Source organism: Balaenoptera physalus (genome assembly GCF_965194825.1).
Source record: "Balaenoptera physalus genome assembly, chromosome: 19".
Taxonomy (NCBI): Eukaryota; Metazoa; Chordata; class Mammalia; order Artiodactyla; family Balaenopteridae; genus Balaenoptera; species Balaenoptera physalus.
The window spans coordinates 36,058,651-36,085,096 of NC_138900.1; the positions used below are offsets into that span (position 1 = coordinate 36,058,651).

A 26,446-nucleotide genomic window follows, 5' to 3' on the forward strand; every position below is an offset into this window, starting at 1 on the left:
TTTCCCCCCAGCTCCTCAACCTGTAAATGACCATTGGCTGGTGTATCAGTTTCCTATCATTGCTGTAACAAATTGCCACAAACTAAGTGCTTAAAGCAAAACAAGTGTATTGTCTTACAGGTCTGGAAGTCAGCAATTTAAAATAAGCCTCCCTGAGCTAAAGTCAAGGTGTTGGCAGGGCTGTTCCTTCGGAAGGTCCTGAGAGTAGAATGTGTTGCCTTGCTTTTTTCAGCTCCTAGGACCACTTGTGTTCCTTGGCTCGTGGCGCTTCCTCAGAGCACTCCAACCTTTTGCTTTTGTTGTCACATCTCCTGCTACTCATTCTGTTCCTCCTGCCTTCCTCCTCTAGGAACTCTTGTGATTAGGTCCATCTGTATAACCCAGAATTATCTCCCCATCTCAAGATCTTTAACTTAATTACATCTGCAAAGTCCCCTTTACCACGGAAGGTAACATATTCACAGGTTCCAGGGATTAGGATGTGGGCATTTTTGAGGCGCCATTATTCAGCTTAGCATAGCTGTGTCCAAAAAGCATTTATAGAAAAAAAAAGTATGTGAAGTATTTGCAGTCTTTCCAAAGCCCAGTGCTGTAAACATCTTCAGTATCAGGGAAGGCAGAGGATTATAGGCAAGGACAAAGAAGAACAGAGCCGCCAGGTCCTCCCTGTGGGCTTGAGGGGTCTCACTGTCATTTTACCAGTGTGAACTCCTATTTTAAGTTTTTCCTTTGTCCAATGTACATTATTTGTAGTTCTCTACAGCAATATGAACTTCTAGCATTTGACACAAAAGGAATTTGAGGACCCAAAGGGCCTTCCCCTTAAATCAGGCTCTTTACTTGGATCTCAGCATAGATGTGGGCTTGCCCTCAAGGGAGGGCATCACAGATTTTACTTACGGATGGGAAAGATCCATGCTCTGGGAGAGCCAAGCAGCTAGTTTTTGAGATGCTGACAAGACTGTTCTTGAATGTCTGACATAAGCTGATGCTGACTCATGCATCAAATTTCATGGCTTAAAGAGAAACACATTGTGACATATGTCAATCAGCTCAGTTCCCATTTCTTCCCCTAGCTGATCTCCAATTGTCTGTCAGGTTAAGAAAACCAAGATAGGATTCACTAATTATTAATAATAAGAGTATTATCTCACATCTATTGATGATTGCTATATGCCAAAAGTACTGTTATGCACATGTAGCAGTTAGTATCATGCTAGCTGCTGTAACAGATAAACTCCCACGTTTCAGTGGCTTAACATAATGAAAGCTTAATTTTTTCACTCACGAAAAGTGCAGTCAGTAGTGGCAACACAGAGAGTTTGGTTAGCTCCATGCAGCCAAATAGAGACATAAGTTGATTCCATCAGATGGATCCCTCATTCCAAACAGCCTCAGAGACCTTACAAACAGGGAAAAATCGCCTCTAGGAGGCTTTTATGGACCTGGCACAGATAACTTTCGCTCATATTCCATTAGCTAGAACTTAGTCATCCGATCTCAGCTAACTGCAGCGGAGGCTGGGAAATGTAGGCTGGCTTTGTGTCCAGGAAGAGGATGGACAAGCTTTCAGGGAACGCATAGGAATCTCTACCAACACACATTTTTCACATGATCTCAGCTAATCCCACCAACAAGTATATGAGGTGGGCACCATCTTCATTTCCACATACAACTGAGTTACAAAGAAGTCAGGTACCTCCCCAAGTTCACAAAGCCCAAACTGTACTCAGAATGCAGGTCGTTTTGACTCCTAAACCTATGCCCTTAACCACTGGTTCTCAAGTAGGGATGATTTTGCCTGCCTGCACCCACCCCCCGCAGAGATACTTGGCAATGTCTCTAGACATTTTGATTGTCACAGCTGGGAGGAGGGAGGGGAGGTGGCAGTACTGGCATTAATGGGAAGAGGCCAAAGATGCTGTTACACATCCTACAATGCACAGAAAAGTCCCCACAGCAAACAATCACCTAGCCAAAATGTCAATAGCGCCCCGACTGAGAAACACTGTTCTTAACATTATATGATTCTACGAAAAGATGAGGGGCCAGCCTCCAGATGTTGCCGCAATAGAAAAGCTCCTGAGACTGACATGAAACTGTTAAATTTAAGTAATAGAGGGATTTTCTTTCCTTTAATGAAAAAATCAAAGTGCCAATTATTTAACTTATGATGGAAATTATTGCTCCAATAAAAATATATCCTTTGGAAATATGACTGCAAATAATCGGAGACATGAGCCAAACCAGGAGTCTGCTCCAACCAGAATAGCAAGGGGAAGTAGAGGGGTGGTGCCAAAGAAAAGCAGGCAGATGATTTGTATTATGAATTTCTGTTTGTTTATTTTTAGTATCACCTAATCTTGGCTCATGTGCTGGAATGAACACTTACCCAAAGTGGCTTTGCCAAAATGGTTATTCTTCACCACAATTCTGAACCTATTTTGTGACAATACAGGTAAAACCATGAGATGCTTCTTGCATTCAGAAACATATTTTTCTTTGCCAATCCCCAAAGCTTTTCCTCCAAGTATGAGGGAAAGACAGAGGTTCACTACAGTCAAGTGGAATTTTGTATAGCTTTGGATCAGGAAAACTGGCTTAAACCCTGACTCTCCATTTCCTAGCTGTGTGGTCTTGGGGAAATTACTCTTGGAGTCATTTTTCTCACCTGTAAGATGGGAAAAATAACTGTATATATTTCACAGAGCAGTGAAGATTAAATGAGATAACCACGTAAAGTGATTAGCTCAGAGCCCGGTTCATAGTCAGCCCTCGAATGCCAGCCCTCAGCCACATCATCACCATCGTTACTAGGAGCACGATGGGGAAGGGTGGCGGTAATGTCATATGCTAAGCCCTGGAGGCACAACGCTACCCTGAAAAGACTTAACTGTGACTCTCTACACACCGGTGGCAGGGCTCCAGCTTTGCTCCTTGCCGTTACTGTGAGCCTGGCCACATCAACTCAGAGCCTCTGAGCCTCAATTTACCATCAGTGAAATGGAGACAAGACCAGGTTGTGTCACCCTCTCTCAAAGCAGCCATGAGGAAGCAGAAATGTGGCAGGGTGATGGCATGGGCTCTGGAGCCAGACTGCCAGGTTTCAAGGACAGGTCACGCTAGTCACTGGCCAAATGACCTTGAGTGAGTGACTCATCTGTGCCTCTAGTCCCTCTCTCTGTAAAATGGGGATAATAATAGTTACCATTAGGAAGTAAGAAACATAGGGCAGGGATCCTTGTCTATTTTGTTCACAGCTGTACCCCCCCCCTACCTAGGACTGTGCCTGCTACATTGTTGGCATTTAAGAAGTATTTGTTCAATGAATGAATGAATGAATGAATGAATAATGGTTCCTATCACACAGGATTGCAGTGTGACTTAAATGAGATTATACCTGTGAAGGCTGTAGAGTAGTACCTGGCCCATGGTATGCGTACAAGAAACACTGGATATTATAACACTGGCAATAAGCTTTGTCCAAATGAGGGATTACTAACCCTAAACACACACAGCCACAGTCTCAGGTTTGATTCACCAGAGCCGAAACAGCCCTGGGTGTACAGTCAAGGCGGTCATCAGGAGTGCTGCTTCCTCCCCAGCCCACTCTCTGCTCTGGTTTGCTGCTGCTCCCCTGGCAAAACATTATGTGAACTTGATGGTCTCTGCATGCTTATATCTCTGGGTTTCTTCTCCCAGCTAGGTGTGCACAGTTAGACCTTTTGCTGAGCATCCATGGTAGTTCATGAGTGACTCTCTCTGATGCGGTGTGTCTGTCCTTCCATGGGTCTCTGCAGCTTTGTCTCAGCAAGATGGATCTACCTGGGGGAAGCTTTCAGCATGGAAACTGCCCGTGAGGGGACTTAGGTACTGTTCAAATCTTAACTGCAGTGGACATTCCTAACTGGCCATCCATGTAGTGATGGAGATGGCCGTTCAACTTCCATTTTACCCTCTCTCTAGTGGCTGCAGATGTTGTAAAGCTACTTCTCAGACTTCTCAAGGTTCAGGATGTCATTTGGGTTTGGCCACTCAAGATGCACAAGACCTGGAAGGCAGCAGTGAGGCAGAAACCATGCTTCTGCTGCTGCTTCTGGCGAGAGCTGCCATAACAATATTTGATTTTTCTACAGCAAGGTTAGCAGAAGTCCAGGGAAGGGACTCACTAGCTTTGTGGATGTCAAGAGGCAGGATGCAGGGCACCATTTTGCTGATGTGGATACAGAAGTAGCACAGCTCTGAAGCCAATGGTTCTGATGGCAAACTTCCCAATCCTTGGATCACAGGAAAGTGGTAAGACTAGGAGCTAGCACTTGGCAGGGCAGCTCAATTCTCCACTTCCTGAGCATAACAGGAGCCATTCCTTATGTGAACCAATTCTCTATTCCTCTTCTGCAAGTCATTCCTAGCTCCTCCCATTTTCTAAGTGCTGAATATTCTGCAAATTGCTTTCTTCATAAAACAGCAACTTGTGTGTTCTGCCACTGAGCTGTGACTAACGGATCCTCCTTTTCCACTATCAGTCCCAATTTTTAGCTGAAGGCCCATCTTGTCCTACCTCAGTCCTCCTAGACCCCCATGAGTAGGACATACAACCCAGGCCTAAGCCAACGAAAGGCCCAAGCCCTCTTCACGCAGTCACTGCTTCAGGGGTGAGAGCATGTGACGCAAGCCTCCCCAGTCAGAGTGAATCTCAGGAAAGTTTTCTGGGAATGCTAAGAATAAAGACTCTAACTCTCTTATGCCAGATTTGAAGCTAGCAGGATTTGACCCTGAAAACCAGAAGCAGGCATCTTGCATCCGTGAGAAGAAACCCATCTGAGAATGAGTTCTCCAGAAAGAAAGCTGAGCCAAGAAATGGAGAATAAATTACATCTGTGGTGGCTTGAGTTCTTCTAACCAGCTGCACCTAAAGTAAGATTAACTCCTAGGTGGTTAAGGTATACAAGCCAAGGGGGTTTCATTTATTTCTTTTTTTTTTTTTCTATAAGCCAGTCTAGGTTACATTCTCCAACATTTGCAATCAAAAACCCTTTCTCATCATACTACCCAATATAGTAGTTTATGTTGTGGGCCTATCTCATTTTCTAGAAGTAAAGGTTATGTGCACAGAATGTGCAGAACCTGCAGCCAGAGACCACCACATTTCTCTTCTCTCTCCTCTGGGCTGCCCAGGGCCCTTTCCTCCCAACATCTGTGAATGTGCATCCTGAGAACTACTCCTCAGAAACCACGAGTCCAGAAAGCCCTTGTCTGTGTAACTCACCCTACTACCTTAGGCTTCTGATAGAAAGGAGAGTTTGCTTGTTTGTCACTTATTGTAATTGATTTGTTTCTCCCTAACTGTGCACTCAATCTCTATTCCCTTGGCTGTAGATAGCAAATCTGGGGCCCAGAGCTCCAGGAAGTCTATTATTAGCTACACATAATTTGTCATGTGAGGAAACATGGATTTTGGTGACCGTGGAGATGATGAATGGTTTGGGAAGAGTGAGTGCAGGAACTGGGGTGGTTTTGCCTGGAGAAGAGAAGTGTGAAGGAGTCTTAGAGGGGCCAAGAAGGATGTAAGAGGATATGCAGAACTCAGTGGACTTGTCACAATGCTGGACACAGGGTCCCCCTGGCAAAAGTCACAGCCACCCAAACTTGCCACCACAGCATTTCTTCAGTGACCACTGTTTCTAGGCGTAGTTTGGGATTCAAAGGCTGTCAGACAGAAGATGATTCTTTCTTTGCGAAGGACTAGATGAAAGCAAAATTGTGTAAGATGCAATATTAGGCCTTGATGGCCTGCTACTTCCCCCAGATACCCAGGGGAGTCTTCCCCTGCCTGGTGTCCTCCCTACCTTCTCTTCAAGGGCAGCTTCTGGGTTCCAGGGCTCAACTATTCCTGCATCAGATCAATCCCTGTGTCCAGTGACGCTCATACAAGAAAACAATATGGTACACACAAGCACACCAACCTTTGCCAACACACATCATATGTGGTCCCTTCTCCTTTGCATGCCAGACTCCAAAGACCCCCTAAGAGCGAGTTTTCAGGCTATACAGAAGGTCAACACAGGAGAGACTTGGGGCGAGTTCTCAAATTACATCACCACTCTGCCACTGGCTTACACCACAGAGGGGAATCTAGTACCTCCCTGAAGATAGCTAAAATGAAATAAGCATTTCTGAAACAACATCCAATGCAGCCTTACATTTATCTAACATTGGACAATCACTCTAAACTTAGACTTATACATTCATCTCCTTTGATCTTCCTTAGAGCTCAGAAGGTCTGCAAGGCAAGGAGTTATATCAGCTCCACTGTACAGGCAAGGAGAGTCGGGGGACAGAGATGTCCCATGACTTGGTCAAGGTCAAACAGCTATTATAAGGTGGGATCGGAACTCAAACTCAGATCCCCCAGCTTTTAACCAGACGCATCCTTTATTCTTGTCTACAGTACAAGTTGTCCAATCTCCTACACGATACAATGGCACCTGCGAATCCTCCATAAGGGTAGCCACCATAATGGGACTTGGTGGCGTCAATTTATAACTTGATTTGAAGTAAATAAGAAAACACAGCAATTTAACACATCAGAGATGATCAGGAAACTCAACCTTCTTGTCGTGGCGTCACCAAGAATTCAGGAATAAGCTAGGCAGAAAACAGACATCTCAAGTTTGAGATTACCCACCGCTGAATCTTCTTGAGCAGAAATACCCAGATGCCCTTACAGCATCTCTGGAAAACTGCAGTGACCATACCTTACTTTACTGGTGTGATAAGTGAAGTGGAGACACACTGAAATCTGAAGACACTGCAATGTACATGCCATCCTCCTGAATTTACAAGGAGGGAAAATCGTGCATGGTGATGCTTTTGTAAAAGCCACGAGGACCAGCCACAGTGAGAAGTCTCAGAGGTAAGAACAGAAAGGTTATGATTAGCAGATGAGAAGCCAAACTGGAAAACACGAACAGCACTGTATAATTTCACCAACTGTAATATCCTTACCATCACTGTGGCTTGCATTACTCAGGGAAGACTTCAGACGAGCTGGATTTATTTAACATGCACAGCGACATCCGATAGATGTGCTAAATGAACAGGCTCGACACCACTTTCACTTTGCCTCTTCACTTACTTTCAATATTAAGATTGAGGCATTGACTTAGGTATTCTTCCTGAAGGATGGACAGAATATTACAAAACACATTTGCAAGCAGACTAAATCATGACTGACAAAACAAAATTTGTTAATACAGTGGTTTGAGGCACTTGACAGAAATTTTTGTTAACAGTGTAGATTAAGGGATTCAAAAAAGTGAAATTTGCAGATGAAATGGCTTTGATGTTTCTCATGAAAAGCATTTTGTTGACAGACTGGATCACAGTGAAAAAAAACTGCATCTTCTCAATGCACAGGTTTTAAGTGCATTGACAAAACAGGTTTGACAAAACACGTATTCGTCCTGCTGTTTTTGCTCATTTGTCATATACTCCATTGGCCTTGCCTTTAGCCATACAAAGGGCTCAGGCATAAGTCAAAACAGTGTGAAAACCACCTTCAGAAAATTTCAAATTGGTCCTCTGCAGTCGTGAGGTATGGCCGTGTCATTTTTCAAGTGCTTATTGGTAACTTCCCAAACACATTATTTGATCTTATTCTACTAATTCTTCTAAGAATAAGATTCTTTCCCATTTAGAAAAGCTCTTCTGGTGTCAATCAGGACAGTTGGGGTCATAAGCAGCAGGAAACAAAAACGGCTTATCAGCCAACAGTCCTCAGAGTAGGGTCCCTGTACCAGCAGCACCAGCAACTCCTGGAAAATTATTTGTAGTGTAAGTTTCTGGTCCCTACCCTAGACCTACTTTCAGGTGGGCCACAGCAATCTGTATTTTAACAAGTTCCTCAAGTGATTTGATACACACCAAAGTCTGAGAACCACTGACTTGAGCAAGAGCCAAAAAGCAAGAGATTGGTTCATATAACTGAAAAGTTCATGGATATATGAGGCTTCAAACATGATTGTATCCAGGTGTTCAAACAATGTCATTAAGACCCTGGCACCAATTTCTCTTCTTTCCTCTAGAATGGCTGACCTCTTAGATAACTTCTCCCTTCATGGTGGCAAGATGTCAGCAGTTCCAGGCTTATATCCCATCCTCTTGACTACCACACAAGAGAAAGAATGCTTTCCCTCAATAGCTTCAACAAAAGTCCCGGGATGGAGTCCCATTTGCCCTAATTGGTCCAGCCCAAGCCTTGTGCCCTTCCTTGAACTTATTATAGTAGACTGAGGATGTCAAACTCTGAGTGGCCAGTCATGGTTTACATGCAGGAGAGGTTTGAACTCTAAAGCCATGGAGAAAGAGAGTGAGGAGGGGTGGTTGCCCATATAAAATCCAATATGAATGGAGGAAAACAGGGGAATGGATACTAGCCAGATAGAAACAAAATATCCATGAGAGATATAGTCCTTGGTCTTCCAATAAATTCCAGATTAAGGTAAGGGGAGCTTCCCTAAATCCACACATCTTACATTATTGTTACTCTAAATACTAAAGGTGAAACCCTACCCCTTTAATCTCACCCTCTTCCTTGGGCCCTCTTTGGCTTCTTAGTTAATGCAAAGAATGGAAATTAGTTCTTAATAAATGCAATCCAAAAGCTCTAGCAAAGGACCTGGGAGAGATGTCTTGTCAAAGGTTTCTTTTAACACTGCTCCTGGTCTAACTTGCTGCTTGTTTGTACCCTGCCCTCTACACTGGGACAGGGGTGATGTTTAATTCCTCCTGTATCTTCAATGTTACACACAAAATCTAGCACTTAGCAAGGCCTACATGTCTCTAAATAAAGAGAGTTCCTAAAGACTGATGATGGGGAAGAGGCTAGAAAAGATTCCCTAAGGAGCGTTAAGTGCAGCTCTGCACAGATGGGAGGCGGTGGCCTTCTTTGACTCTACTGCCTCCCTCAGTAGAGTCCTTTATTTCCTGTAGTTCAGAGCGGAATTTATTTAGCAAAGGAATAAAGAGCTCATGTACACAGTTTGGCTTTCATCTTCAAACCAAGACTGAAACTTTGAGCTGTCATAGTTGTGCCACCTCAGCAGTCCAAATTCAGTGTTTTACAAAAGAGAGAGAAGAAAGAAAACTTTATCCCTTTCCTGTAGCATCATCTCTATACGGAACAAGAAAATGTTTTCCCTTTTTGGAACAAATGAAAATGCTCAGTGAGTAATCTCTTTCTAACTTGAGAATTACTATCAAGAAAAAATGTCTTGTCAAATGCCTCTTATAACACTGTTCCTGGTCTAACTTGCTGTGTGTATGTGCCCTGCCCTCTATACTGGGATCTCCCCAAGGACAGGGGTGATGTTTAATTCCTCCCTATATCTTCAAAGCTGCACACAAAATCTGGCACAGAGTCAATGCTGTATATATACAAGTCACACTGAATTAAGTGTAGAGTGTCCTGTTTCCCATATTTCCTTTCTACTATTAAGTAGCCCCGTTGCAGTATACACTTGGCTGTTCTCTGGTTTCTGTCCTGGAACACCTGTTCCCTCATCACTAGTCAGGGTGTTGGCAAGATGGGTAGTTTTAAGGACTACCTAATGCCACCTTTCTCTCTTCTACAATCTAGTTATGTAAGGATGACCCTGAGACATTTTTACGCCCAACTCCCTCACATGACCACTAGAGGGCAGCAGAGAACACAATGACACGATGGCCATTTTGTCCAGCCTTTGTCTTCAGCTCTCCAATTCCCTCAATTGTCTTAGCCTTCATCCTTTTGTTAACTCTGTCTTGATGGGTGCAAGTTTCAGCATGGGACAGACTGGTTTGTTTCAGAGCAAGGAAAACCACACCTTTCTTTCTGACTTTTAATGTGATTCCTCGGAAAAAATAATTTCACTGGAGAGCCAAATTACTCAAAGTTTACAAAATGCATTTTTTTTTAATATGGCCTTTCCCTTCAAAAAGATAAAAATAAAATCTTATCTACCTACATTAGGCTACAGCCTCCCCTTCTGAGTGCCTTTTCTGTAAGATCTTTAACTGAGCTGTTGTATCACTCCCTCCAGCCTCCATTCTTCTCCTGATCCAAAATCCAGTCTGGGAAAAAGCTCCCATTGGAAGGATAATTAAAGTAGATGAACAACTCCTTCAGTCTCAGTTAATCCCAGTAAGCCTAATTCAGCTTCTATAGATGGAGGGATAAGTATGTTCTCCCATCAGAGTCATTCATAGCTGGACTGCAGCCTACACCAGTAAATCACTCCCCAGATAAACACAAGGTCATGGAGACCAAGTTTCTACATAAGTAAGATTTAACTTGGTCTAGGTTTGATCCAATTGCACAGATCAAGGATCACTACCCAAAAAAGGGGGTTGGGGGTGGTGGCTACGTACAGCTAAATTTCAGAAAGAACCAACACCTTGAATCCTGGCCTCCATGCAAAATTTCTCTTCAAGCTCCAGGAAAGTGCCTTTAATTTGACACGCAAATCAGAAGAGTCTTTTAAAATAAAAATTTAGCAGCAACTATTAAAACAAATGATTCCATTTCTAGAAATCAGGGTACTCACTGCAGCATTATTTATTACAGCAGATAATTGGAAACAACCTAAATGTCTATCAATAATGTATTCTTTAGATATACTTTAGTACATTCATACTATGAAATGACATACAGCTAAAAAAAAAAAAAAGAAAAAAGAATGAGGTAGATCTATAATTAATGAAAGGGGAGTGGCTGAGAAATATTAGCAATGTGCTAAAAAACCTAAAAATATATTTTTTGAGTTTTAAAAATTATATGGGTATGTACACAAATGAATATGAATACAGCCTATATTTGTAAGGTCTGGAAGGATTTACAACTGGTTTGAGGGAGTACTGTGAATCTGAGAGAGGAGTTAGAAAGTGGATATTTCACCATACTCCGCTATCACTTGTGCGATTACCTTTTTTTTAAGTTGCTTATACAATTGGGCCCAAATTAGCCAATGTCACTTGTGATTGTTTGTTAACTAACACTACATTTATTTCAGGCTCTATTGCCCACGTGGTCTTCATATCCCAAGGACAAAATAATAGCTTTAAGGTTTCACCCTTCAAAGATTTTTGGAAACTAATATAACTCTGCTAGTCTGAACAAACACAACACACAGAGAATTGGAATACACATCGTTCTCAAACTGAGGGTGAACAAACATCCTCTTACTGTTAGCTTTGCCCAAAGACGTACTTTAAAAATAGAGTTTGGAAGCTAGGAAGAGAGCTTAAGAGTTTTGCTCAATGCCCCCTCATTCACAATGAAGAAAGGGAGGCCCAACGATGCCATGGCACTACCCCAGCCCACATACATGTGGCCGAATTCTCTGGATTCCCTGGCCATCTCACGAAATGACCATGTTTGTTTGTTTTTTTTCATGTTCAGAGGATGTTTATTAACTGCAAAATTCAAACTGTTTCTTTTTTTTTTCTTTTAAACATCTTTATTGGAGTATAACTGCTTTACAATGGTGTGTTAGTTTCTGCTTTATAACAAAGTGAATCAGTTATACATATACGTATGTCCCCATATCTCTTCCCTCTTGCGTCTGGAGGGAGGGAGACCATGTTTTTTATCATCTAAAACCAGGATACTTCTGACGGTGAAAGGTGGCGCTATTCTATTTACACTATTGATAGCCATAAATCAGGACTGTCTTGGGCAAAGGGGACACATGGTCACTACACCAAACCCCCTTCAACAGCACTAAATTCCAAAGGGGGGGGTCTATACAGTCTGTACCCTACCCCCCAACCATCTCCCCGCGCAGGACCTTGATGAGGGCCTTCCCTTCCAATTCCCCCTTGCAGAAGTCATCTTCAGTGCAGTGCTTCCTTGTTATTTTAGTTGAATATTCATGAACAAACATCTCCCTGGCTTCTCGGAAGGAAGAAACTATGTAGCAAATAATTTAATCAGTCCTGGGAGAAATAAAACCAAAACAGAACAAGGGTTCTTCTCTAACATTCTCTCAGAGCCCTTGCAAGATGGCACAGACATCCAGTTCTGGCTTTCCAGCCAGGTTTAGCAGTGAAAATACAGAACGTCCCATTAAATTTGACTTACAGTTACACATGCAATATTTGGGACGTACTTATAATAAAAAAACAAAAAAACCACTGCATGTTTATCTGAGAAATTTAACTGGGCGTCCCGTATTTTATCTAACCACCCTGTGACTTATCTCACTCTGCCTCGCTTTTCTGAAGGTCCAAAACATGCCAAAGACTGGCTGGGCTTTTGGAGCTACTGACTGGTGCCAGGGGGAAAGGAGCCACAGTGGAACATACAGAAAAACTACATTTAATATTTCCTCATCATACCATTCCGGGAGGCACCCTGGGCTAGGTGTGAAATCAAACCAAATTTCTCTTTGTCCTCCAACTGCTCTGTGGGAAATAGAGAAGATAGGAGCCGACCTTGCCGGTCAGTCTGTCAGCTACGGAGGGCTTCTTTACACATCCTTCACAGCCTGGCCTTCCCACCTCAGTCTCCCACTGCTGCCCCCTTCTTTTGATCCTCACCCCTGCCCCACCCCAGCTGTGCCCTCCACCGCTCTCTGGACCACACCAGCCACCTGTGGCTTGGTTCAGGCTCCTACACCTTCCCAGATGCTTTTCTCATCTCAACCTGGCAAAACCCTACTTACCTTTTCAGTCAGCTGCAAGAGCACCTCACCTTACACAGCCCCCCCTACCCCTCACTTGTCGAATTTTCTTCACATCACTGTCATTACCTGACCTGGCAGGCTGGTTTCTTTATTTCCTTGTTTGTTGCGGGTCCACCACACACCCCGCCCCAGCCCCTTAAAATGGCAGCTCCATAAGGTCAAAGGCTCTGCTGGCCTCGACCACCACCATGTCTCCAGTACCCAGAAGAGGGCCCCGTGCTTATACACAGCTGAAGAATGAATGGATGGCAAGTCACCTCCCCTTGGAAGCCTCTCCTCCCCACCCTCAGGAAAAATTAACGACTCTCTCCTTTGCGATTCCACAGCCTCATCTGGGCAACCGTCTAAAAAAGAAATTATTGGGTACCACCCATATGCAAAGAACTTAGCACATCCATAACTTAGTTATATACTTATCTATCTACACTCTAATGAATGTAATTCTTGAGGCTAGAGAATGACTTATTCATCTATTTAATGGCCCCAACAATTAGGACAGTGTTAGAGGTGCTCATTAAACGGGTTCATTTAAATGACTGGATATTTGGGGACATGTAGGAAGAGAGACATAATCTGTTCCCTTATTTTATTTATAATTTTGAAAGCATATTTTAATTGCTTTTATAATAGATTTTTTAATTTAAATATCTAGTTTGGGTAAGTCTGTAGACAAAGGGGCAGTTTCATACTTTGCAGGTGGAGGTGCACATCGGTGGAGCCTTTCCGAAGGCTGGCCTGGCTTGTTGTAAGGAGAATCTGACAGTGTGGTGTCCTTTGACATCACAATTCCTCCCCTAGGAATCTGTCCTAAGGGAGGAAAAAAGTACACAGAGGAGGTTCACGCCATCAGTGTTTATAATAATTTGTGGTTAGAAAAAACATGATCAAACATTCGATGTGGAACTATGCAGTCATGAAAAATCATTTGTTAGACTATTTAAGAACGTCAAAAGGTTTTCAAGGTCTAGTGTTAGTTGAAAAGAGCGGCAAAATGGTATTCTCAGTATGATTTTGATAAGGAAAAAAGAACATATACATAAACACACTCACACATGCACACACACACACACACACACACAGATGAGTAGATTATATAGCCAAAATGTTACCAATAGTTAAATTTAGATGTAGGATTATAGTCCTTTTAATTTTCTTCAGTTTTCTTAGTGTTTTTTAAAATGTTTCCAAGTTTTTACAATAAAAATAAATTACATCCAACACGAAGTGTGAACCCTAATGTAAACTATGGACTTTGGGTGGTAATGTGTCACTGTTGGTCCATCAATTGTAACAAATGTACTTCTGGTGCTGGGTATTGATAATGGGGGAGACTGTGCTTTGTTGGGGGGTGAGGGTACAGAGGTATCTGGCAACTCTGTATTTTCTGCTCAATTTTGCTGTGAACTTAAAAAATAAAGTTTATGTTGAATGTATTCCTTCGATAATAAGAAAAAATATAACTAACTAAAAGGGAAAAAAAACTGTCTTGAGAATTGGAGAAGATCAAACAAAACTTGAATGAGTTACTTGAGGACATCAGAGAGAAGTCAGCCATGCGAAGAGAAGGTAGCCTAACCCCCAAAGCTTTAAAATCCTGGGTGGACCTGCTTGCTTCCTCCCCTGCCCCTGCCAGTAAAGCAGCCTCGTATGTTCCTGAGAGAAGGGATAATATTCACTCAGTTGGCAGGCGCACACACAGGCACACATAAAGGCAACACGTGTTCTCTCTTTCCCCCTCACACACATACTTCCTTACTCACACTCACAAAGGAAGAACTATCCTAAAACCTTTCTCCAGATTCCCTGTTAAGAAAATCTAGCTCAGGGAATCCTGTGCCTCCCAGAAGCCTGAACAGGACGCTGGGGAGTCTCAGGCTTCATTTTTATGAGCCCATAACACATCTATTAAGTGTTGAGACTTTGAGAGATTTTTTTCTTGGGGGGGAGTGCTGTTTTGATTGGACGTGTAAATCATTTTACCACTGAGAATTTGCCCCCTTGAGAGTAAGCAAGAAAGTTTCAGCTTCTGATTAAAACAAAGTAGCGATGATCAATTCTGGGAGCCCCAGAACAAAGCAGAAGACTTATGAACAACCATTAGCTTTAGCTCCTTTAAAGATGCCTTTCTCCCTCCCATGTACATCTGTAATCTCCTTGCTCCAAATCATGGGCACTGAAACCCTCCAGAGTCAGTTTCCCAGTGGAAATTACTAACAGCCTCCTGACTCAGTCATTCACACTATCATTGGGAAACACTTACAAATGTCATTAAAGGCACTTGGTTCTATAAGAAGGTACTGTTGAGGCGTGATTATTCTGGGAAGCAGAGAAGGCATATCCCAAAAGTGGTCTTAGGAGGATGAGAGAAAATGAGGCCTCGGGGCAGTACAATCGGAGTACACAGTAGGTGTACCTATTGTAGACAGAGCTGTAGACAGACTTGTTACTGTTACTAGTCTCATATCATAATTAAAGAATGGTGATGAAATCAGGATGAAAGAGACTGAGAATATATGTGTTGAGTCACTAGCTAGCTGTGTGTCTATGTATGTTTCCTCTGTCTTTTGTGGATCTCAGTTAACTGTCTATAAAATCAGGGTGTTACGCTAGAGGCAATCTGTTCCCAAATCCAACTTAGCATCAGATTTTTAAAAATACAGATTCCAAGATCAGACCCCAAACCTTCTAAATAAGAATCTCTGGGGGTTGGAGTCCTAGGATCAGTATGTTTTTAAAGATCACCAGGTGCTTTAACTTGGACACAGTCAGTCAACAAAAACAAGTTTGGGCACTGCTGGTTTATATGTATCACTGGGCTTTTCCACTTCCATCATCTCCTAATTCAAAAGAATCAAAGGGATGCCCAAAGGACCACTATGTGTAGAGATGTGATCATCCAAACCTTTATGGATTTTAAGTGAGGAAATACTGAATATGGCCTGAGGTGACAGAAAAGGTAGATATTGTGAGTGTACCATTACAAAGCTTAGATCTAGGGTTTACAGAAAATAAATAGGAGTACAGCTGGACTAGAATATTGCCCTTTCTGTAGTATTTACAACACACTCAAGTCTTGGGGTTGGTGAAAAATACCTACTTGCACTGGAACTTTGTTTTGTGCGTTTAAAAATACAACCATCAGAATTTCAAAATTATCCAGCTATGTTAATGTCAAATACATGAGAAAAAGGGCTTACCTGAAATTAACATAAAAATACAAAACTTCAGTCCATAATCATCACCTCTGAACAAAGTTATTCAGATTAGTCATTCTCATTCAAGATGACATCACAGTAAGGATTCAGAGAGTCTCTGAATGTTACCCTGAATAATTCTATTCAAGAGAGAATTCTGCATGAATATAGACGGTTACCACCATAACCAACCGCAAACTGAGAATTAACTTAATAGTACTGAACACAGCACAAATCTTCAAAAAAGACTTGATTGGTTCCAAGGGCATGCCATGTAGGCAGTGGGGAGAGTGAAGGTGATGATCTTGCCTGAGGGGCCCTTAACCTGGTGGTGTTTAGTCACTGCATATTCCAGCTCATGGCCCTTAAAACTTTGGTGGCAGAGAACTTAACCAGCTTCGTGCAGTTTGTCCTCAAAGAGGAAACAAAGTTAACTCTCTTTCAGAAGCCATTACACTGTAGAGGGGATATGCTCTACTGAAAAGAAAACCAGCAACTTAAGGTTGCTATAACTGACCACATCCCAAAGGAGGACATAGGCTGAATCTGTTTTCATGTCTTCAGGATTGGGAACATTATCTTGGGTCTCTGGAATTGCTCTCCTGGCTGGGTTTCTTATATATGAATGAGACTCACTGATACTAAATCTCTGCCATGCTGGTCGACTCTCCTCAGCCAGATCAACATGGAATGCTCAAGCGTATCTACCCTTGGGTCTAGGGGAAGTCACCTTTGGAATAAAGGAAGAACTGGACAACTGAATTTTTTTTTTAGTTGTCTAGCTCAATGGCTGCATTCAGTTATTAATTAATTCATAATATTTCTTCGTCACCTCCATGTGTTAGAAATTATTCTAGGTTACAGAGATAGAGAAATGAATAAAGGTCCATTCCCATCAACCTTACATTGTGTAAGAATGTAAGAGAAATAGACAAATAAACAAATAAGGTAATTTTAAATAGCTGTAAGTCCCATAAAGGAAATGACCAGGATGACATTGCAGAGGGTGGCTGAGAGAGGGACACTTTAGATAAATGGTCAAAAAAACCCTCTCTGAAAATACTGCAAAACCCTCAGCTTTCTCATCTATTTGCTGTCACCAATTCTGGAAATCAATGTTTCCCTCAAGACCCAGGGCTGAAAAATACCTAGAATCCATTGGTCCCCACCTTTATATATAAATCAGATGTTCTCACCAAACAAACAAACAAAACTGTTTGAATTGGGACTTTGGCAGAAACGTGGAAAATATTCACTTGGAGACTAGCTGAAGACTGATCGACAATTATGCTCACTGAATCATCTAATCGGATACCATATGGAAGATGTAATCAAAACCAAAAAAATTAAATATTGTAGATTCTGCCTTTGAGGAATTTTCCATATCTTAGGAAGCATACAGTCTATTGCTTGGAATATTTCAATAGTAAATAGGCCATTCAGACAACCAAAACAGTGTCATAGCTTTTTGGATTGTGCTTTATATTTCACAGTGTAACACTGAGCACAATCCTATGAGGCAGGTAGTATATCTCCATTCCACACAGAAGAAGAATGAGGTTTAGAGGGGTTATACAACTTGTCCAAGACCTCACAGCTAGTAAGTAGCAGAATCTAGACATGGACTTAACTTTTCTGACCTAAGTTATGATGGTTTGCTCTCCCACACTGTACTTAGGAAAAGGAAGAATGGAGCACTTATCTCTCAGTCCCATTTTGCTTAAGGTATAAAGCATAAGAATATAGACCAGACCTATTATCTCGGGGTGAACTGTATTGATCTGGAAGAGAGCAGTAATCTTAACACTTCACAATAGTGGAGCTCATTATATCACTGTAAGGATTTCATACAATTTATACCATCTTATTCTCACAATCACCTAGTGAGGTTCTTTGAAAGTCAATTTAAGCCTTTCTTCCAGAACATTCTAAGCCATCACAACTTCCAGTGACAAACAGCGTCCAATTCTGAACTCAGATTGTTCTACTCTGACCTCATGTAGTTGACAAAGTCTTGTGTTGTTCTTGGCAATATCTGTCCACAGTATATCTCCCGAACTAGATCATATGCAACACATGGGCAGAACAGTGCCTGCCATCTTGATGCAAAGCAAGTGATAAACTAGAATCTCCATTTTATAGATCAGAAAACAGAAGTCAACAGACATAACATGGCTTCCTCAGAGCTCAAAGAGGCAGAACCACATCTGAAGAACATCTCCAGAAAGCCAGCCTATATTCACTTCTCAAAATGTTCCATCCCATTTCCTCCAACCCATCCCTCAGACATGCTTGGCATTGAGAATTACCAAAGATGTAAGGTCCCAAATTAGGAATCAGGTGATCTAGGTTGAAGATCTGGCTCTGCAATGTATAATTCGGGGAACTTATTTTGTTCAATCAATATGCATTTATTCAGCACCTACTACATGTGCTTCTAAGCACACACATATACACACAGAGTGTTTCAAGCCCTTTAGGAAAAAATAATCTAATTATTAAACACATTCTATGAACCTGGCACTGTGCTAAGCATTTTATATACATTTCATTCATCTTCATAACAAGTAGATTTTGTAACCTAATGTAACATAATGAAAATAGACCGACTTGCCCAAGGTCACACAGGTGACAGCTGGGAGAGCCAAGATTGCTTCATTTCTTCAGTGAACATTTGTCAGGGACTGGCTCAGCCCTGAGGATAGAGCAATGAATGAGCCAGGGTGTGATCCCTGTTCTCTTGCAGCTCATGTGTCATGGAAGAAAACAGACGATAAGCCAGTAAATTCGTAGATTAACAAGACAATGACCATTGGTTCTACCTGTTATACAATCACATAAAGTAGGGCAGTCAGGAACGCCTCTATGTGACCACACAGACCTGAGATCTGAATGACAAGGAGACAGTCATGCCAAGATTTGGTAGAAGAACTTTCCAGACAGAGGGAACTGCAAGTGTAAAGGTCCTAAAGAGAGAACAAAGCTGGCATACTGAAGGGACAGAAAGAAGACAAATACGTCTGGAGAGGAGTGAATGAGGAGATGAGTTCATAGCGGTGGGCTGTGACCAGCTCAAGAGGAACATAGCAGCATGGTAAGAAATGTAAGAAATTTAGATTTTATTCCAAGTGTGACAGGAAAGCACTGGCAACTTCAGCTTTATATATATTGATTTTTAAGAAAACTGCCCTTGTCCTACTTTCCCTTTTCAATAAACAAGTTATCCAAAGCTAGAGACGGTATTCAAAAAAATAACACAGAAGAAACATTTCTAAGAGACCAAGATGCTATATGCTACAATTAGGCAAGTTTAGTCTAGGCTTGCCTTGGAATGAGGAATCTATTTAAAGGAAAATATGCCTTACCCTTTGCATCTTTTAACCTACAATACTGATGTGCCTAATTACTTCTGTGAACGTTAAGTCTAGCACTACAGTTAAAATCATAAACACAATTAAGATTTCTAGTATTGTTTAGTACATTAATATTTAGTCTTCCTTTGTAGACAGGTCTGGAACCTGATTACAGGGTTTTAAGCAGTGGGGTGATGCAACCTGAATGCCATTTAGAGGGGTCCCCGGATGCTTGTGGTGAATGGTCTGTAGGGCCACTGGTGGTTGCAGGACTGTTGTCTCTGACTCCTGTTCTCACCTCAAAGAGACCCCAGTTCAGTAGGGAAAAGCTTGATATGAAATCTACAGAGTGGAAAGTGGCAAGCAACAGAAGACAGAGGATGCCTTATCACACCTGTTTTTCTATCTCTAAAGTCAAGGAATTAGACTTGGTGCATTCCTGCTCTCAAATGCCTATGTTTTATCCTTGATGCCTGTGAGCACCTGGGCCCTCCCTGAGCACCGCAGCCAACCCCACCACTGTGTTATATGTTCCATTTTATGTCCTATCATTCCCACCCTGTGGTCACCCCCATCCTCACAGGTACATGGTACAATGGCCTGCCCTGTTCTCCCTCTCTCCTCATGCTCATATGTGTCTGGAGAAGTATTTAGTCCCACTTCCCTTCTAGTCACCTGCTCTCAGGTAGCCAGACACCCTTGACAAAGCCCCACTGGGGAGCCTGGATAGGCCTTCCAATCCTTCCCAAAGAGAGGAGGCCAAGAGACCCACTGGCGGCCCAGACTCTGAGCAAGACTCTCTGGAAGACAGTCTCCCTACTGTGCCATACAAAGTCAATGGTTTCCCACACTTAGAGGGACCAGGGCAAAGGACGATCAAAACAAAACCAAAACAAAACAACAAACAAACAAAAACACTTCCTGTACAGACTCTCAAGAACCCTAGCAGAAGCCCCTGAATTTTCATATCAAAGAATTTTACCTTCTTAGTGCCACTGAGACTAAGTCACAGAGGCAAGACTGCTGATAATTACCTACTGGACTTAAAAAAGGACTAAAAGAACTCCAGATAATTCCCTTCAACTTGACCCAGCCAGAGCTATCCAGCTATACAAATGACCTCACTGCTGCTTCCGCTGGGTTACCTGAGTGTTACTGTTGCCAGGTATGGAAGGATAAGCTGAGGTTAAATCACTCAAGAGGTTCCACCCTTCTCAAATGGAGGCAACCAGCAGTCATGGAAAGGACCCGGGATTGGAATCATATAGAAGTGGATTCAATTCTCCCTGCTGCTGTTTATTAGCCATGTGACCTGGGACCCGCATTTTTGGTGGGGATCTTGGATAGTGGATGGGCTGAGATTAGTAAAAGGGAGAAAAGGAAAGTTCAGAGGAATAATTGTATGTAATGGTATGACATATGTGGAGACCTGAGCACATATAATAAGTACTCAAAAAATATCAGTCTCCTTCTTCCCTTGCAGACAAGCCTAACACAGGTGTCTCATCTTCCGATGAAATGTTCTTGTCTGTAAGATTTAACATGGTATCTTCTGTAGAACTTGCCCAGATTACAAAGAAAATCTTTTCTCTCTTTACTTACACCTGTATAAGAGAAAACAGAGTTAGATAATCTTGCTACAGAAGGGTCACAGAAATTATCTGGCATAACGCCTTCATTTCACAGACAGAGAACTGAGACTCAGAAAAGAAGTAACTTGTTTGTTGTCAAACAGAATGTTGGTAGGACAAGGATCCACGTCAGTTTATCCAACATGAGGCAAAATAGCCTATGAACAGGTGAAATGTTATCAATACCACAATGATAAGACCTACAATTTGTGTATCACTTCCCACATTCTCAACATTCATCAACTCATTCAATCTTCACAACAGGGTCATGAGATATGTTCTAATATTGTTCCCTGTGTAATAGATCAAGATGGTGGAATAGAAGGACGTGGAGCTCCCCTCCTTCCACAAATATATCAAAAAGACACCTACATGTGGAACAGTTCTCACAGAATACTTGCTGTGTAAGAGATTTCCCAAGCTTTTACAATGGTGGAGCCAGAATTTGAACCTAAGACCCCTTGGCTCCTTTGAACCAAAGCCCTGCTCTCACCCACCACACTCAACAGCCTCTTGTGCTTATTCATTGTGCACCATCTATTTGCCTAAATGGAACAGCTTCTAGAGAAGACAAAGTTATAAGACACACTCTTATCTTAAAACACCTAACACGTGATTGAGGAGAAAAAAATACACACGTAAAATAACAATTCATAGCAGTCAAAGACAACATGCTCAAAGTGATGAGATGCTGCTACCTAGATGTGAGAGAAAGAAGAAGAATGTGGGTCCAAGAAGTGAAGGAGGTCTTTTCAGACAAGGTGCTACTTGAGCAAGCCTGGAAAACAAGTCTGTCCTGGGAGCCGATGCTAGTGTGTCTTGTTTAGGCGATATGGTAGTTTTAAAAATATTGGGGTGGCCAAAAAGTTTGTTCGGGTTTTTCCGTAACATACAGAAAAAACAAACTTTTTGGCCAATGCAATACATTCACAAATTCTTTGATGTGCCTCCCTTCAAGAGGTAGAATTTAGTTCTAACCTTCAATGTGAGTAGGACTCGGTGACTCACTTCTAGTAAACAGAATATGGCAGCAGTGACAGGTCATAAAAGGCACCTCAGCTTCCTTCCTCTCTCTCTTGGACCAATTGCTCTTGGGGAAACCAGCTGCCATGCTGTAGGATACTCAAACTGCTCTATGGAAAGATTCACGTGGCAATGAATGGAAGCCTCCTGCCAACTGAGGAACTGAGATCTCTTGTCAAGAGCTATCCTTTTGGAAGAGGATCCTCCATCCCCCAGCTTGACATCAAGTCTTTAGTTGACTGCAGCCCTGGCTGACATCTTGAGCGTTAACTTCATGCGAAATCCCAAGCCAGAACCAACCATCTAAGCTGCTCCCAAATTCCTGACCCACAGAAATTGTGAGATAATAAACATTTGTTGCTTTAAGCTGCTAAGTTGGGAGGTAACTGGTTACACAGCAATAAATAAGTAATCTAGGTGGTAATGCTGCATATGTGTTGAAGGGATGTGAAAAATAAAGAGGATGAGGATAATAAAGTAAATGGCAAACTCCACATCTTCAAACCCTAGTCCTAATGCTCTGAGACCTAGAAAATGCAGGTTAAGCTGGAGTTAAGTGCAGAAAAGACATTCATTCAGGTTAATAGCCAGGAGCCAATTTCCTGAAAGCTCAGTTAGTAAATTTACCAAGCAACTATCCAGGGTCACTATGTGCCATCAAGAGTGATGAATACTAATTAATCTTTCTCCTGAGGGGAGTCAATTGGCCCCCGAATAGAAATATTACTCTCCAGTGTACCCAAGGGCAATGGAAAAAACCCCGTCTTCTCACGTGCAATCTGACTTTGTAATTACAATTTCAGGTAGCAATCATTAAGCACACACCCCACCCCTCAATTTACAGATAAGCATCTACCTGTACATGCACACAACAGCCAGCAGAACACGATTCATTCCCAGTGCTGTGTCCTTCATCTGGGTCACCCGCCACAGAAACCTCCACCACACCATGATCTTAAAGCAATGATTACCATTTGTGGTTCTAAATAGGCCCACATTATTTCCTACAAGTGTCAATTTTCCCCTGCAATATTACATTTTCCAACATTTAGTTTTCCAGCATTTTGCCATGACTATCTGTGTAGATTAGAAAGGTTCTTAACTGTTATCTGTAATAGATTTTGCCTGTAGCAAAATTCATGCAGGCATAATAGAAGAACAAAGTGTACTCTGATGAAATTGCAACCATAATTTCCAGATGCCTGACATTTATTGCTTATTGCTATTAGAATTCAAGTGCCTATTTGTTTTGTACTTTGCTTTTATTCTTGCATCACAACATATAATGGAAAAAAAGATATTTTAAATGTTGGGTTAAGTATCACAGATCAACACGAGGTACCAACATAATCAATACTACTTAAACATACTCCTAGGCAATTAATTTTTAAAGAATCAAATTTTTGTACCACATCAAAATTTATAATGATACCAGAAAGGGCGTTACATTCTTTATTGTTTAATTAAAAGCAACATTTAGCACTCATGCAGCTAACTGTTAAGACATCACAACATAAAAGGCTTTGCTTATCATTACAGTGAGGGAGGTACAACTGACTTTTTACATTTTTTATTATTAAATGTTAATTGCGCCTTATTAGCTAGTACGCATTTATCGAATTACTAGAAACAATCATAAGGAGGGCTGTAAGAAGCACAGCTTAATATAGCCATCCTACAGTGACCAGTGCATTGCTGATACTTGATATCCAAATAACTGCCAGCATTTTAAAAGAAGAAAACAAGTGGGTTTTATGGCTACCAAGTTGATGAAGTTGAGTCCAGAAAATGGCAGAGAGCAAAGCATGCATAGCTTCAGGGAAAGACACAAGAAGATGCATACACAGAACAGAGAAGAGATCTAGGAAATAAAAACAAACAAAAAATTATGCTGAAAGATCCAAGCTGAAAGAAATAAAGAGAAAGAGGGAGGGAGGGGAGAAGGAAGAGCACTTACCAGCCTCTGGGTTCAGACACATAGGACTAAAGAATCAAGACAGGTGGGTGATGCTGTTAAAAATCAGGTCAAGTATTTGCCCAATACTGAGGCACTGCCCAAATGCTAAGACTGCATTTAGGTTCTTAAGAGAAAAAATGGCAGGTGGAATGAGAGTATCCTGCCGACTCTCAAGTTCATGGACCACCTGAGCTGAATTAAAGAATGTTAAAGGGGCCTGGAAAGGACACTGAGACAAACTAGGCCCCACCATGGACCCTTATTAATTTTCCTCTACAAACTCCACATCTGAAAATTTTTTTCTAACAAACTGCATTTACTCTGCATTGCTATACTAAGCAATGTGGGCTAATGAAGGTAAATATGCAAAACTTCTACTGGGCTTTTTGCAATACTGAAAGGAACTTTTGGACCCCATTGCTGCTGTTCAGACCCCAACCTAATCCTTTTATTTTATGGTTGAGAAAATGATGCCTTCCCTAATACTGACGACGACTGAGATTGGCTCCACAGACGGTGAATACACCCAGGAGGCAGCAATCATGGGCCTGGTCTGTAAAGGCAGCTCCACAAGCCTGTACTTTCTATGGGGAAAGGACCGTGGCCTCATAAGGTACCAATAACTCTACCCTCTGGCCCAAGACTCTGCAAATTAGCACATCCTCCTTGGGGTAAGCTGTGTGACTATGAAAGTACCTGTCAGAGCCTCTAAGGCCTGGGTTCTGAAACTGGATGTCCAGGCAACTGTTCTCACAAGTACATATGATACTTGGTGATTCCAAAGAAACAAGGCATAGCCACTCCCCTCCAGAAACCTATCAAGAGCAGGTCTGTGTAACAAGAACATTTACACAGAATTCTACAATTAGGTAAAGAAATTGAAACTACTCTAATTTCTGTAGCTGACCTCATTTTCTAGATGACATCTTAACCGTAGTCATAAAGGGGAGGGAAAGGATTTAAATATACCATCTATTGGTATTTCAGTCTCTTCTGATTCAAATAGTCTATTTTGGGCAACTGAGTCTCTTTTTGGTAAATAAATCTTGAGAATGTCTTTGTGTACTCTGTGTGCACATGTGTTCATGTAAATTTACATCAAGCCATTTAGATAATCATTAAAAACATCTTATCACTGAGTTCACGATACCATGAAATTCAGTTCACTAGTGAGAATTAGACCCAATAGGAACAATCTATAAGCGTAAATGTGCATGTCTGTGTGTGTGTGTGTGTGTGTGTGTGTGTGTGTGTGTGTGTGTGTGTGTGTGTATGCAGGAGGTGGGAGTTCTAGGTTCAATCAAGAAAGACTTCCTGGATCTAGAATGAATTTGAATACAGACTAAGAAATGTGGGCTCAACCTCATGGGCAGCCTCTGTTGATGCAGAATCAGAGGCAATAGGATAAAATTGCATTTTAGGGAAGAGATAACTAGCAGGTTTTGCAAGACAGATTAGTAGGAAAGAGTAAAACGTCTTGTTCTCTAATCCAGGCACAGGTTCATACAGGGCCAGGGTGGTAGTATAGAAAGGAAACATGGGTACAGCGAACACTGATGAGAAAAGGTCAAGGGGTAGGAAGGAAAAGGGCTGGGGGGAGAGAGGCAGGGAGGAGAGCAAGGCTGGCATTAGAGATGAACAGATTGGTTGGTGTGTTTTTTGAAATACTACCTGTCAAGAGTCAACCAGACATTCATGTAATGATCTGTTGTTGTTGTTGTTTTCTCTAGATATCTGAATATTTGTGATACAGCTTGCAATTAAAACAATGAGAATGACACGAATGCTAAACCACTCTATTTGATATTTTCCCTATAAGTTACGATATACCAAGGGCAGGAGAACAAAGGATAGGAGAGAAAATCTGTTCACCAATCCAGCTTCCTTTCCAAATCACTAAATGGTTTGACACAATAGGAGGGTAACTTTTTTCCGAGGAAATGTTTTAGATATACCAGCAAAAAGAATGCAGAAAAATAGAACCAATTCTTGTACAACCACTACATGGTCACTTTTGAAACATATGCTTCCAAGAACAATTAGCTCAGGGGCAATGCTGTGCCAGATGACTTAACATTAAACGTGGAGGAGATTAACCAAGATGGCGGAGTAGAAGGACGTGCTCTCACTCCCTCTTGGCAGAGCACCAGAATCACAACTGGCTGCTGGACAATCATCGACAGGAAGACACTGGAACTCACCAAGGAGGATACACCACGTCCAAGGACAGAGGAGAAGCCACAGTGAGACGGTAGGAGGGGCGCAAGCAGAGTACAATCAAATCCCATAACTGCTGGGTGGGTGACTCACAGACTGGCGAACACTTATACCACAGAAGTCCACCCACTGGAGTGAAGCTTCTGAGCCCCACGTCAGGCTTCCCAACCTGGGGGTCCGGCAACGGGAGGAGGAATTTCTAGAGAATCAGACTTTGAAGCCTAGTGGGAATTGATTGCAGGACTTTGACAGGACTGGGGGAAACAGAGACCCCACTCTTGGAGGGCACACACAAAGTAGTGTGCGCATCGGGACCCAGGGGAAGGAGCAGTGACCCTGGGGGAGA

The 26,446-nt window shown here is 42.0% G+C and overlaps 1 long non-coding RNA gene across 1 annotated transcript in view; it reads left to right on the forward strand.

Moving 5' to 3' along the window:
- LOC309649196 overlaps positions 1-25,962 on the forward strand; it is a 98,761-nt gene extending 72,799 nt beyond the window's left edge. Inside the window, exons 2-3 of the long non-coding RNA XR_014256982.1 lie at positions 24,681-25,121; positions 25,162-25,962. This is a non-coding gene — a long non-coding RNA (uncharacterized lncRNA). The remainder of the gene's footprint in view (positions 1-24,680; positions 25,122-25,161) is intronic.
- Positions 25,963-26,446: the final 484 nt, after the last annotated feature.